General features: G+C 49.0%; 1 protein-coding gene across 1 annotated transcript in view; it reads right to left on the bottom strand.

The window, feature by feature from the left end:
• Positions 1-204: 204 nt before the first annotated feature.
• LOC141196867 (dynein axonemal heavy chain 12-like) overlaps positions 205-14033 on the bottom strand; it is a 30757-nt gene continuing 16928 nt past the window's right edge. Inside the window, exon 12 of the mRNA XM_073662602.1 lies at positions 205-786. The gene's annotated coding sequence lies outside the window, so the exon portion shown is untranslated. The remainder of the gene's footprint in view (positions 787-14033) is intronic.

The raw sequence follows: 14033 nt of genomic DNA, 5'->3' as shown, positions 1-14033 counted from the left end.
TGCAACTTGGGTCCCTTGCTACTCCCGGCCTGGTACGGCTCTGCTGGTCCCTTCTGCTGTGGCGGAGCCTCCGGGCTTCTTAGGCCAAGGAACATACAGTCCCCTGCGGACTGGTTATCTGCTGTAGGATGTGGAATCCTCACAGCCTCAGACACCAAAGTCTGGAAGATTAGTTTCTTTATCTGCCAGGACAGACTCACTTCGCCTTTTGTCGCTGGCTCATGGCTCTCCTACTGCCACACGTCCTCTTAGGCTGCAACACAACTGTCTGTCCCTGCTCTGGGACACCTCTCAATCCAGAGACAGGTTGTCCAGTTCTCTCTAACCCTGCCCCCAGTTCCAGCTTTTATAGGGGCAGCCTGCTCCCCCTACTGGCCTGTGACAGGAGGTATTGCATGCTAATGGCCCTTGACTAGAGGACCTCCCCCTTGCTCTCAGACACAGCTTTATTATACATTTGTGTTATCCAGGCCAGGGTGACACATTCCCCCCTAGTAAAATTTTGTACTCCGGGACTAAACAATAAACAAAGATCATATGCATGACCATAAAACATTATCAGGCAAGTGACGCACAGATTGAGTTCTTAAGGTCACAGTGTGGTCTGTGACCGGGTGTCCATTTTCACCAACACAACGGGGAGCCTTAACCAGGTGGGGGTCTGTCCTAGCCCCAAGTCCTTTACAGTCTTAGTTCATTCCTTGGTCAGGCTCCGAACGCAGTCCATACAAAGTCCCGGTTATTAAAAGTCCATAACCTTTGAGTCCGTACGGTAACTGTAAGAAACTGAAATACACAATTACTAATCATGCATGTAAATTTGCAAACATTTCAACACTTGGCAACAGGGTTATTTACCGTTTTAGTGCACCCTATATTCTCCAGCGAGCGGGTATCTGCCCCTTTGTGCTTCTGGTTGACGTGCGTAACCCACTGTCTGGTGGTGGACCAACCTGGTTTTCTTCACTAGCGTTAGGGGTAGAGCTACCAGCTTGGTGTACAGGTAGGGCAGGCAGCTGTCTACGGGTCCTTTGGCTCATCGCAGGCATGGCAGGCTCACTGTCAGCAGAGGGTTGATTCTCCTGGGCTGCTGGTACAGGCTCTTCTGCCTCTGGAACTGCTTGCTCTTCTTCACCTTCCGGCTCTGGTGTAGGTTGTTGCTGAGCCGGTTGCAGGAAATGCAGGACGGGTACCACTATGGCATCGTTTATTCGAGTCCAGGACTGAGGGAACTCTCAGAGAACGGTGCTGATCATTTCTTCCTTGTCCTCTGCGGGTTCAAGGTCACTTTGATCCTCTTCTGCACTACGGAGTTGTTCGGGGCACCTTTTTAGGTGGTCTCTGGAGACGGTACTAGTGGTTTCTCCTCCATCCTTGGTGATCACGCACACCTTCGAGTTGTCATGATCAGACTGCAGTACGGTGTAGGGTTCCCTTTCCCACTGGTCGTCCATCTTATGTAGCCTTCTCTTTCGCTTCAGGACCTGCTCACCAGGTTCTAGGGGACCAGCAGGGGCGTGTTGGTTGAAGAGTCTTTCTTGCCTTTCTCTCACCTGGGCCAGGCTCTTCTCCACACTCTCCTGTACATTCTTGTACTGCAGTCGCCTCTCCGAATCCCAGTCCGCATCCAGGGAGGTGTCCTCAGGTGTTAGGACTCCCATCTCCAGATCTAGGGGCAGCTTACCTGGTCTGGCTCGCATCAGGTAAGCCGGGGTGCAGTTTGTAGCGTTCACCGGGATATGGTTGTATAAGTCTATCAGGTCCGGCAGTTTTTCTGGCCACAGGCTGCATTCCTCCAGGGGCAACGTCTTCAGGAGATCAATGACTATATTGTTCATTTAATCACACATCCCATTGGTTTGTGGGCGGTAAGGCGTTGTCCGAATCTTCTTACAGCCATAGAGGTTGCAGAACTCTTGCAAGATTTCAGCTCCGAACGCTGGACCCTGGTCCGTCAGGACCTGTTCCGGATACCCGTGTGGACGGCAGAAGTATTGCTGGAAGGCTCTGGCCGCCGTTTGGGCTGTCAAGTCTTTTACCGGGACCACCACTAGAAAACGGGAATAGTGGTCCACGATTGTCAGGGCGTAGATGTATCCTGACCGGCTTGGAGCCAATTTGACGTGGTCCAGAGCTACCAGCTCAAGAGGCTGCTGGGTGACGATGGGCTTCAAGTGTGTCTTCTGGCTGGTGCGGTCTTTTCTCCTTAAGTTACAAGGGCCACAGTCCCTGCACCACTTCTCTACAGCCCCTCTCATGCCGACCCAAAAGAGCCGTCCTCTTAGCAGGAACTCCAGTTTCTTCCAACCGAAGTGCCCCGCTCTGTCATGGTAAGCCCGCAGGACCATAGCTGCATCCCGCCTTGGGACCACGACTTGCCAGGTCAGCTCTTGTGTCCGGTGGTTGACAAGTCTTCTGTACAGCTTGCCTTCATAGAGGAACAGCTTGCTCTTCTCTTTCCATAGCTGCTTGGCTTCCTCTGGAGCATCCGGATCTAAGCGGGCATCTTCCTGGGTCAGCAGATCTTTCACCAGGCGGATTGCAGGGTCACTATCTTGGGTCTCGGCCCAGCTGTGGTGAGGTAGGGGATTGATCATAACGGTTGTTAAATCTTCCTCCTTCACGCGGTGGGAGTATTGAGCGGCCCCATACCGGTGAAACGCGGGGAGTTCTACCTCCTCCAGCTCTTCTGGGTCTTCGTCACCTTCAGGTAAGTGAGGCATTCTCGATAGGGCATCAGCGTTGGCATTGGTTTTGCCTGCCCGGTACTTGATCACGAAGTCATAATTGGAGAGACGGGCCATCCACCGCTGTTCCAGGGCACCAAGTCTTGCACTGTCTAGGTGTGTTAACGGGTTGTTGTCCGTGTACACAGTGAACTTTGCGGAGGTCAGGTAATGCTTGAAGCGTTCCGTTAGGGCCCACACCACCGCCAAGAATTCTAGCTTGAAGGAGCTGTAATTCTCCGGGTTCCTCTCGGTGGGCCTCAGCTTCCGACTGGCGTACGCGATCACTCTTTCTCTGCCCTGTTGGTTTTGTGACAGTACGGCTCCCAGTCCCACATTACTGGCGTCTGTGTGGAGAATAAAAGGCTGGCCATAATCAGGGTAGGCCAGGATCTCATCCCCTGTGAGGGCCATCTTCAACTGACGGAAGGACTCCTCTTCCGGTTTATCCCACTTGAAGGGTGGCTTTTGGCTTCTGGACTTAGACTGTCCTATCAGGAAGTCCTGCATAGGAGCTGCCATCTTAGTGAACCCGGGGATGAACCTTCGGTAGTAGCCTACCAACCAGAGGAATTGCCTCACTTCCTTGATGTTCGAAGGGCTTGGCCAGCTCTTGATTGCCGTGACCTTCTCAGGGTCGGGGGCTACTCCTTCCGCACTTACCACGTGCCCTAGGTACTGGACCTTCGGTTTCAACAGGTGACACTTTGATGGTTTCACCTTCAGGCCATAGCCTGCCAGGGCTTCGAACACCTCGGCCAGGTGCTTTAGATGGTGCTCGTAAGTCTTCGAATAGACGATCACGTCGTCCAGGTAAAGGAGGACAGTCTCGAAGTTTCGGTGCCCTAGACAGCATTCCATCAGCCTCTGGAAGGTCCCTGGTGCGTTCCAGAGCCCGAAGGGCATACAGTTGAACTCGCTCAGTCCCATCGGGGTGGTGAAGGCGGTCTTCTCCTTGTCAGCCTCTGCCACAGGAACCTGCCAGTACCCGCTAGTAAGGTCCAAAGTAGAAAAGAAGTTAGCTGATTTTAGTGCGGCTAAAGACTCTTCTATTCTAGGCAGCGGATATGCGTCTTTGTGGGTGATACGGTTGATTTGTCTATAGTCCACGCACATTCTCATGGTGCCGTCTTTCTTTTTTACCAGAACCAGGGGGGCTGCCCAGGGGCTACAGCTATCTCTAATGTCCCCAGCTTCTTTCATTTCCCGCAGCATACCTTTGGCGTTCTGATAATGTGCAGGGGGTACAGGCCTGTGTCTCTCTTTTATTGGTGGGTGGCTCCCTGTGGGGATGTGGTGTTCTATCCCTTTTACTCTGCCGAAGTCTAGCGGGTGCTTACTAAAGACTCTCTCGTACTCCTGTACCACCCGGTAGACTCCTTGTTTTTGGTGCAGGGGAGTGGAGTCAGCACCCACATGGAGTTTCTGGCACCAGTCCTCCTTTTGTTTCTGGGAGCCATTACTCTCCGCCTGTGGAGAGGGAGGCAAAGGTTCCACGGCCCTGATAGCTTTGTGCTCAACAGCAAACAGTTTGGCAAGTGTAGCGTACCTGGGTAAGTGTACCTCCCTCTCCCCAATGTTGAGAATGTGAACGGGCACCCTCCCATGACGGACATCAACCACCCCCCAGGCTGTCAAAATGGTGGGCCTGCTGTCTGAGTACACGGGTTCTACCATGGCTTGGTAGTCTCTACCTCTCAACCCGATTGCAGTCCGACACCAGATCATCATTTCACTTTTGGGAGGCATGGAAATGGGGAATGGGTCACTCAGTCTTACGCTACCGATCTCACCACCAGACAGTTCTACCTGCTGCCGTCTCATCAGGGCTTTTATCTCCTTGTTGAGGACTCTCTGTTGGCTGGAACTAGCATTCACTGCCACCTGTTGTAGAATTACAATTACCTCTGAAAGACAATTTTCAATCACGTTAGTACCCACAGTTATTTTAGGGTGACTTTCACGACGGTCAATGTCCACAATAATCACTCCCTGTGCCGGTAGTTCAACTTTACCAATTTTAATGGTCATTTCCTTGAACCCCATCTGCGGCACGGGCAAGCCATTACTGGCGATGATGCTCAAGTCACTGTCTGGGTACCGTGTTATATCAGCATCAGTCCAATACTGCTTAAAAAGTACATAAGGGATAGTAGTTACTTGCGACCCGGTATCCAGCAAGGCGCTCATGGGGATACCGTTCAGCACCACGGGTAAAACCGGGCGCCCCCCCCAACGTACTTATCACGCCAATTATAAGGGCCTGGTGATCTTATGCCTGGGGGTTGGCTCTCTGCCCCAGGTTGGACCCGTTTAAATTACAGTACCTGGAAATGTGTCCGGGCTGGTTGCATCGACGGCAAATGGGCTGTCCATCCTCTGCGTAGCGATCTGTGGGCCTCCCTCGGAACGACGGGGTCCTCCTCTGTCGACGCCACGGGACATTCTCCGGACTTGAAGCCAACTCGATGGGTCTTGACGGGTCCACTTGTAACGCCTGGACGGTCCTGGTCAATGCCGCAACGCTCCTGGTCAGCTCCTGGACTTGGTGATGCAGATCTTTCGACGGGGCTTGGTTCAGGGCCTGTGCATCGTCCCCCACAGAGTCCACAGAGGAGGGCGCCGCCTTCTGGTGGTAGGTGAGAGCAGGGCGCCGGGGGTTTATAGCGCCACTTGTTGCGGGTTCACGGAGCACCCTTATGGCCCTGTCCTTGAATTGGGCAAAGGTCAGATCAGGGTTCTGAAAGAACATGAGGCGCAGCTGGGTCCTGTGGGCGCTAGACAGCAGACCTTCTATGAACTGTTCTGTTAGTAGCTTATCCGTATCCTGCACGCTGCCAGGGTCAGCTTGTTTGATCGCTCTCAAGGCTTCCTGCAAATTTAGGGCATAGTCTCTGATGCTGTCCTGTGCCCGCTGCTTACATCCGTAGAACCGCATTTTAATTTCAGCGGAGGTACGTGTATCAAAGGTACCCCGCAGCCGGGCCAGAATGTCCTTTACGGTCCTTTTCTCCTCAGCGGGCCATTACTTTACCTCCCGCTGGGCTGTGCCAGTTAACTGCCCTGTCAGTATGCTAATCTTCTGTTCCTCTGTCAGGGGGTAAACTTGGAACAAACTGTACAGCCTTTCCTTAAAGTCAGTTAGGGCATGGGGCTCCCCTGAATACTTAGGCAACCAGGCCCTCCATTGACGTAGGGCAGGGAAAATGGCATCACCGCTGCTGCAGCTGTGCTGGTGGTAGTGGGCGCCTCAGTGTCCGACATCTTCCTCCCCCCTAGTTAAGCGTGGTCTACCTTCTGACGATCCTCTTCTGTAGGCCGCGACTCCGCTGGTGCTGCTCCGGACGAGGACCTGCGTCGCGTCCTGATGACGTCAGCGTCGCTCTCTCTCCCTTCCAGGACCTTACGCAGCGTCGGTGCGTGGGGCGGAGATTCGGGTCTCGCGCGGTTTGGACGTCCACGCCCCTCCTCTTCCCGCGCAGCGTCCTGAAGATGGCATCCGTTGGCAGGAAAATGGCTGAAGATGGCGGGAACCGACGGAAGATGGCGGGAGACGGTTGAAAATGGCGGGAAACGGCTCCGGGTGGTGGAAAAACTCTTCTTCAGGTACGTGTACAGTCTTTTTCAGGCACGCAATACCCGTTTGTGGCGGGTTGGTTACAATCCTGCCGACTACGCCAAAGCTGACTCACCCCCTGGGCCGTGGGACACTCGGAGCCGGGCAATAGGGAGACGATGGGGGTAGTGGTGGCAACCCGGTCCGTGGCTTAGGGTGGTCAGGCCAGTGGCAGTCCTTTATAAGTTTTAAGTAATGTCCGACTACGCCACCCGTGGATTGTGGTCAGTGCTAACCGCCGCTGCAGTGCAGACCTCTGGGGCAGATGTAAATGTGCAGCTCCGAATAGTACAACTCCCCACGGGAAGAGTAGGGCCCCAGGGCAGTGTATGATGGATGATGGAGGGGATGATTCCAACCGCGTTAGCCAGGAAACGGAGGCCTCTTACACAGTTCAGGGTCTTTATTAGAACAGGTAAAACGACCCAGAAACAGGCCCGGCTAGGAGGGGGCCTGGATGTCTGAGAGCAAGTGGGAAGCTGGCCCTGGTCAAGATGAGGGTGTCGGCCTACCGTGCTCTCTGTGCTCCTTCTGGCTATTTCCCTTCTGGTAATGTAACAGCTCACGTTCCTGAGCTCACCGTGTCCTCTCGCCCGTATGGCTTGCAACTTGGGTCCCTTGCTACTCCCGGCCTGGTACGGCTCTGTTGGTCCCTTCTGCTATGGCGGAGCCTCCGGGCTTCTTAGGCCAAGGAACATACAGTCCCCTGCGGACTGGTTATCTGCTGTAGGATGTGGAATCCTCACAGCCTCAGACACCAAAGTCTGGAAGATTAGTTTCTTTATCTGCCAGGACAGACTCACTTCGCCTTTTGTCGCTGGCTCGTGGCTCTCCTACTGCCACACGTCCTCTTAGGCTGCAACACAACTGTCTGTCCCGGCTCTGGGACACCTCTCAATCCAGAGACAGGTTGTCCAGTTCTCTCTAACCCTGCCCCCAGTTCCAGCTTTTATAGGGGCAGCCTGCTCCCCCTACTGGCCTGTGACAGGAGGTATTGCATGCTAATGGCCCTTGACTAGAGGACCTCCCCTTTGCTCTCAGACACAGCTTTATTATACATTTGTGGCATCCAGGCCAGGGTGACACACATTGTGGTCCTGTTCTTGTCACAGTTTGGGCAGCGACCATTATTTCCTCTTCTCTTCTGATCGAGAAGTTCCCTTATCACTCATCTTGTAAAGTGGCACAGAGCGGTAGTCGTGACTGAACGTCTGTCTGATTTCGCTCTGGCACTTTACAGACAATGGGTGTCCCAGTCCCAGTGTGGTCTAGGGTGTGGGGTGCAGCACATTCTCTTGTAGGCCGCAGGCCTCCACTGCCTTCAGGCTTCTTTCCTCAGAAGCCGCCGCACACAATTTAGGGGACACAAAGTTCTTTGTAACAGTCAAACATATACTTGACAGTTCTAGTTCATCAGGTGGGTACAGACAGGATAAGGCACAGCAATTCACATTATCCTCCTTCTTAGCATAACTCCTCTTCAGCCCTGTTGCTAGCTCATCCTGTATTTCTCGTCCACCTCTGCAGTGCACCCGGGACTGGCCTTCAACTTCCATCTATGCAGGTCCCTGTCCATCTTCCTTTGTACTTCAGAGTACACAAAGTATCCGGCAGCTCCTATACCAGACCTTAGGCTCTGGACGTGACTGGAGCGATTGCTCTGGATCCCAGTAATGCCTCCCACTGCCTGGAACAAGTGACACATGCTGCCCCTAGCAGCCCACCGCACCTGAACTTCACCTTCACTATGCACTTCACTAACTCTCACTGAACTCACACTATTCTGACTCCATGACTAAGCTGCAAGCATAGGGCGCTGTGAGACACCGTTTCTAGGCTGTCTCTTTACCGTACTCAGACATAGTGATGTCTTCAGATAGTTTAACTCGACTGCAAGAAGCACATTGTTGAAGATTCAGAAGAAGATTTATTTTCTAGCAGAATACTCGATGATGTGCAAATGTACAGCAGGTAAAAAGACTTTTTTAGAAACGGGCTGGAAGCACATAAGCTTCTAACATGGCTGAAAATGGTGAATGAGGAAGAAGAATGGAGAAGAAGGGAGGGGTTACTGACATCACAGCTACATCTGAGAGAGACAGGGAGAGACAAAGGACAAACTTATAAGAAAGGAAAACCTAACTGCATAGCAACAAAACAGCAACTTAATGATAGTGCAATATGGTCTGTAAGATTCCCAAATCATGGGACATGGCGCACACTATCAGGAAATGCCCCTCTTTTTATTAACACTAGTGCCCATCCACTGCACTAGTTCTATCAATAACTATTTCCTATCTCATATACTAAACCTATTATCCTTATCCTATGTGTTATGCAATTCAAAAATTCTATAAACAAATTAGGAAATCCCAGAATTATAATAGAAACCCTAAAATACAAATGTTATTAAATCTCATTAAAAGCGGGACATATATCACCTTAAGTGAAAACAAATTAGTCACACCCCTAACGATAGACCCTTATTCAGACTGCCGGAAGAAGCACTTCTCAATCAGAGGCAGGCCACACCCATTGAGTACTATATACAGTGGGTACGGAAAGTATTCAGACCCCTTTACATTTTTCACTCCTTGTTTCATTGCAGCCATTTGGTAAATTCTAAAAAGTTCATTTTTTTTTCTCACTAAAGTACACTCTGCACCCCATCTTGACTGAAAAAAAACAGAAATGTAGAAATTTTTGCAAATTTATTAAAAAAGGAAAACTGAAATATCACATGGTCATAAATATTCAGACCCTTTGCTCATATTTAAGTCACATGCTGTCCATTTCCTTGTGATCCTCCTTGAGATGGTTCTACTCTTTCATTGGAGTCCAGCTGTGTTTAATTAAACTGATAGGACTTGATTTGGAAAGGCACACACCTGTCTATATAAGACCTCACAGCTCACAGTGCATGTCAGACCAAATGAGAATCATGAGCTCAAAGGAACTGCCTGTTACGATGTTAGTAGATACCCTGAAGTCCAATGGCGAAAAAAGCAGAGACTGAGACAAGAGTAGTGTGAAAGTCTATTTTAAACTCAAGTGCAAAAGATCACAGCAAACAGTTTATGAAGGTAAGTTCATTCCAAACAACACTTCTTAGAACCTAATCTGTAAGGCACGGCCTTCATTACTATTAGGGTATGTAAACGTTAACGATAGTCCAAGTTTACTTAGGTACAGTAATATGCAAACAGAAATAAGGATAGTAAGCAGACGTAGGCATTCCTCAGTTGATTGTGGACTCACGTAGTGCAGAAGAGAAGACAAACTGGAATATGGATCTGGATATTGAAGAATGCAGGAGGTGCAGCGGAGGAAACAGCGATGTCTTAAACCAGAATGAGGGAAATTATGCCAGAATAGGGACAATATGCCAGAGAGGAGCCCATGATGGGGGAAAATGTTATAGCATGAGGTCTGACCCAATTCCCAACTCCATTTGCTGAAATGCAGCCCCAAACTTACAGGACCCTTCACCGTGGTTATGCATCACTATTGACCACAGACACTCATTATTGTTCTGCTCTCCAGCCCTTCAGTGAACAAACTCCCTACAGTAACAACCACATTTTTCATATTTTGGCTCAACCGCGCACAACTTGCCAATCCCCCCCCCCTCCTTCCCCGTTTTCTCTGTTTTAATGCAGTGACTCAGCGTCACTTGGCCTTGTTTTGATGTGGAAGATATGGCTTTTTCACCATAATTCTGCTATGAAGACCACTTCTGGCCAGTCTTCTCTGAACAGTAGATGAGTGAAGCTGAGTCCCACTGGTTGCTGCCAGTTCTGAGCTGATGGCACTGCTGGACATCTTCCGCTTTTGAAGGAAAGTAACCATAATGTGTCATACATCTGCTGCACTAAGTTTCCTTGGCCGACCACTGCATCTATTGACCTCAACCTTGCACATTTTCTTGTGCTTCTTCACTAGTGCTTGAATGACACATCTTGAACCCTCAATCTGCTTTGAAATTTGTGCCTTAGAGACCTTGCTGATGTAGTATAACTTCCTTGTGTATTCTTGCTCAGTCTTGCCATGGTGTATGACCAGACACCTGACTGCATTATTACAAAATCCCTGACTTTGCGCAGGTGTACCTAGAAGAATTGACGCTGTTTTAAAGTGAAAAGTTGGTCACACCAAATATTGATTGGATCTAGATTTTTCGTTTGTTCATTCACTTGTATTTTGTTAATTGATTAAATAGATCATTAACATTTCTATTTTTGAAGCGTTCTTACTTTACAGCATTTTTTCTACACATTTCTAAAAATTATTTTTATGTGTCTTTTATTTGCTCATTAATAATCTGATATACCTTTTGGTATTTTGTGTATAGTTGTTTTTTTGCTGTTGGGGTAAATTGTAGGATATTGATTTCAGAGGGGTTTCCTGATCCTTTGATTGTAGGAATGAGTGGTATATATGTGCTAATAAATTAGGACAAACGTAGGAAATTTAGGAAAAAAATTGGACATATCGGCAGTAATAACATGCTGATTGTGATGTCATGAAGATGACTTGAATTTCCACCATTAAGAGAACAGCATTGCTGGTCATTTATATTAAGTAAATTGGATATTCATTCTTCTTGATTGTGATGTCATGAAGATGACTTGAATTTCAACCAATCAGAGATCAGCATGTTTCAGGTCACCCAGATAGAACAGTCCATGAAACATGAGTCACGGCCACTGTGAGGTCATAATGCTGATTAGAATTTCCACCAATCAGAAAACAGAATTGCCCAGAAGAACCACCCAGGAGGTATGAGTCATCGCCACTGTGAGGTCATAATGCTGACCAATCACAGAGCAGCCATGCCCAGATTTTCCACCAATCACAGAGCAGGCACCCCCAGATTTTCCACCAATCAGAGATAAGCAGTGGGTATAAATAGCAGCCACACCCAGATTTTCCACCAATCAGAGATCAGCAGTGGGTATAAATAGCTGCTGCCGCCTGCCCGGCTTAGCCTTGCACTGGTTGGGTCTCTCTCTTTTTCTCTCTCTTGGTATCTCCCGGTATCTATCCCTCCCCTCTCTCTCTCTTTGACCCAACGGCCCTCTTAAGGGCTACCCCAAATGTGTAAAAGATAGAACCAATATTTGTGTTGTTTGTCCGTTTTATGAGCCTGTGATTAACCCCTTCCCACTCTTTGCTATATATATATATATATATATATATATATATATATATATATATATTTATTATGTGCAGGTGGGCCTTAAAGGGATTTTCCAGGACAAACATTTTGATGGCTTATCCCCTGGTTAGCTCATTAATATCAGATTTGTGGTGGTCCGGCACACGGCACCTCCACTAATCAGCTGTTTGCAGCTTCGGCCGAGGTCAGATGTAAACAGTGTTGAGGAGCTGAAAAATCACTGATCTGTTCACTCTGTAGTGGCCGCTCCCTGGTGCTGCAGATCAGCTCCTATTACATGAATATTAGCTGATCTGCAGGACCCACAGTACAGTGAATGGAGCTGTGATGTTCAATCTTCACACTATTTACACTTGAGCGCTGCAATCAGCTGATGGGTAGAGCCGGTGCCGCGTGTCGGAGCCCCACCGATCTGATATTGATAACCCATCCCCAGGATAAATCATCATTATTATACTACTCATACATGAAGAAAGCGAGGTGGCACACCGATTTAATAAAATCTTCTTTTATTCCATTTCCATTAAAAATACAGGGAAGCGGCGCCTTTTGCGGACGACGGCCGTTTCGCGTGTCTATCACGCTTCTACGGGTCGAGGCATATGGTCATGGGGGTGTGCAGGGGTTAAAATACTCCCGACCCCACCCCCTGCACCAAACAGCCATACAAAATGTTACAACAAAAAATACATTAAAAACAACCACCCAGGAGGTATGAGTCATCGCCACTGTGAGGTCATAATGCTGACCAATCACAGAGCAGCCACACCCAGTTTTTCCACCAATCAGAGCAGCCATACCCAGATTTTCCACCAATCAGAGATCAGCAGTGGGTATAAATAGCCGCTGCCGCCTGCCCGGCTTAGCCTTGCACTGGTTGGGTCTCTCTTTTTTCCCTCTCTTGGTATCTCCCGGTATCTCTCCCTTCCCTCTCTCTTCTCTCCCTCCCCTCTCTCTTCTCTCTCTCTCTTTGACCCAATGGCCCTCTTAAGGGCTACCCCAAATGTGTAAAAGATAGAACCAATATTTGTGTTGTTTGTCCGTTTTATGGATGGAGCGAGACATGATGTCCCAGATGTGTCCCGGATTCAGGTCTGGGGAACGGGCGGGCCAGTCCATAGCTTCAATGCCTTCATCTTGCAGGAACTGCTGACACACTCCAGCCACATGAGGTCTGGCATTGTCCGGCATTAGGAGGAACCCAGGGCCAACTGCACCAGCATATGGTCTCACAAGGGGTCTGAGGATCTCATCTCGGTACCTAATGGCAGTCAGGCTACCTCTGCCGAGCACAAGGAGGGCTGTGCGGCCATCCAAAGAAATGCCACAGAACACCAGGATTGGCAAAGTCGCCAGTCTGAGGATCTCATCTCGGTACCTAATGGCAGTCAGGCTACCTCTGCCGAGCACAAGGAGGGCTGTGCGGCCATCCAAAGAAATGCCACAGAACACCAGGATTGGCAAAGTCGCCACTGGCGCCCTGTGCTCTTCACAGATGAAAGCAGGTTCACACTGAGCACATGTAACAGACGTGACAGAGTCTGGAGACGCCGTGGAGAGCGATCTGCTGCCTGCAACATCCCTCAGCATGACCGGTTTGGTAGTGGGTCAGTAATGGTGTGGGGTGGCATTTGTTTGGAGGGCCGCACAGTTCCCTTTATTTTTTGAGCAGTGCATATACATATATAAAATGTTCCTCCCCCACCATGTGACATACTGCATACCTCATAGGGACAGCAGTCAGGAAGCACCAGTAGTACCAGCAGCTCCCACAGTACAATGCAAATGTAGCATTCTCAGCGTGTACTGACCAATGCTGTCCACCAGGTGGCATCAGCAGGAAATTACAGGGATGAGACAAGCACTGCATGACAGCCCCGCCCCAATCTGCCCTATACCAGACACGCCCCCTACCAACGCCCCACCCCCGCTGCCATGACAACCGAATTGTTTAATGGCAGAATGAGACCTTATATGAGCAAAGAAGTAGCGGCCGGAGAGCGGGGTCCGCACAGGTGAGCGCCCCCATAACACAGTGTATGTACTGCACGTCAGCTCTATGGCAGACTGTCACCTGTGCTGGATCCAGTACGTGTTACACTTATATCTGTACAGAGACACAGAGGACGCAGCGGGGCCCTGTTGCTATATATTTGTGTGTGTGTATATATACAGTATATATATATATGTGTGTGTATATACAGTATATATATATATATATATATATATGTGTGTGTCTATATACAATATATATATGTGTGTGTGTATATACAGTATATATGTGTGTGTGTCTATATACAGTATATATGTGTGTGTGTCTATATACAGTATATATATATATGTGTGTGTGTGTATATATACACAATATATATATGTGTTGTGTATATATACAATATATATATATATATATATATATATATATATGTGTGTGTGTGTATATATATATATATATATATATATGTGTGTGTATATATACAGTATATATATGTGTGTGTATATACAGTACAGAAAA

This window comes from Phyllobates terribilis, unplaced genomic scaffold (assembly GCF_046119375.1).
Source record: "Phyllobates terribilis strain yellow unplaced genomic scaffold, ASM4611937v1 Scaffold_76__1_contigs__length_6945272, whole genome shotgun sequence".
NCBI classification, from domain to species: domain Eukaryota; kingdom Metazoa; phylum Chordata; class Amphibia; order Anura; family Dendrobatidae; genus Phyllobates; species Phyllobates terribilis.
This window is presented reverse-complemented; position numbering and strand designations above follow the sequence as displayed.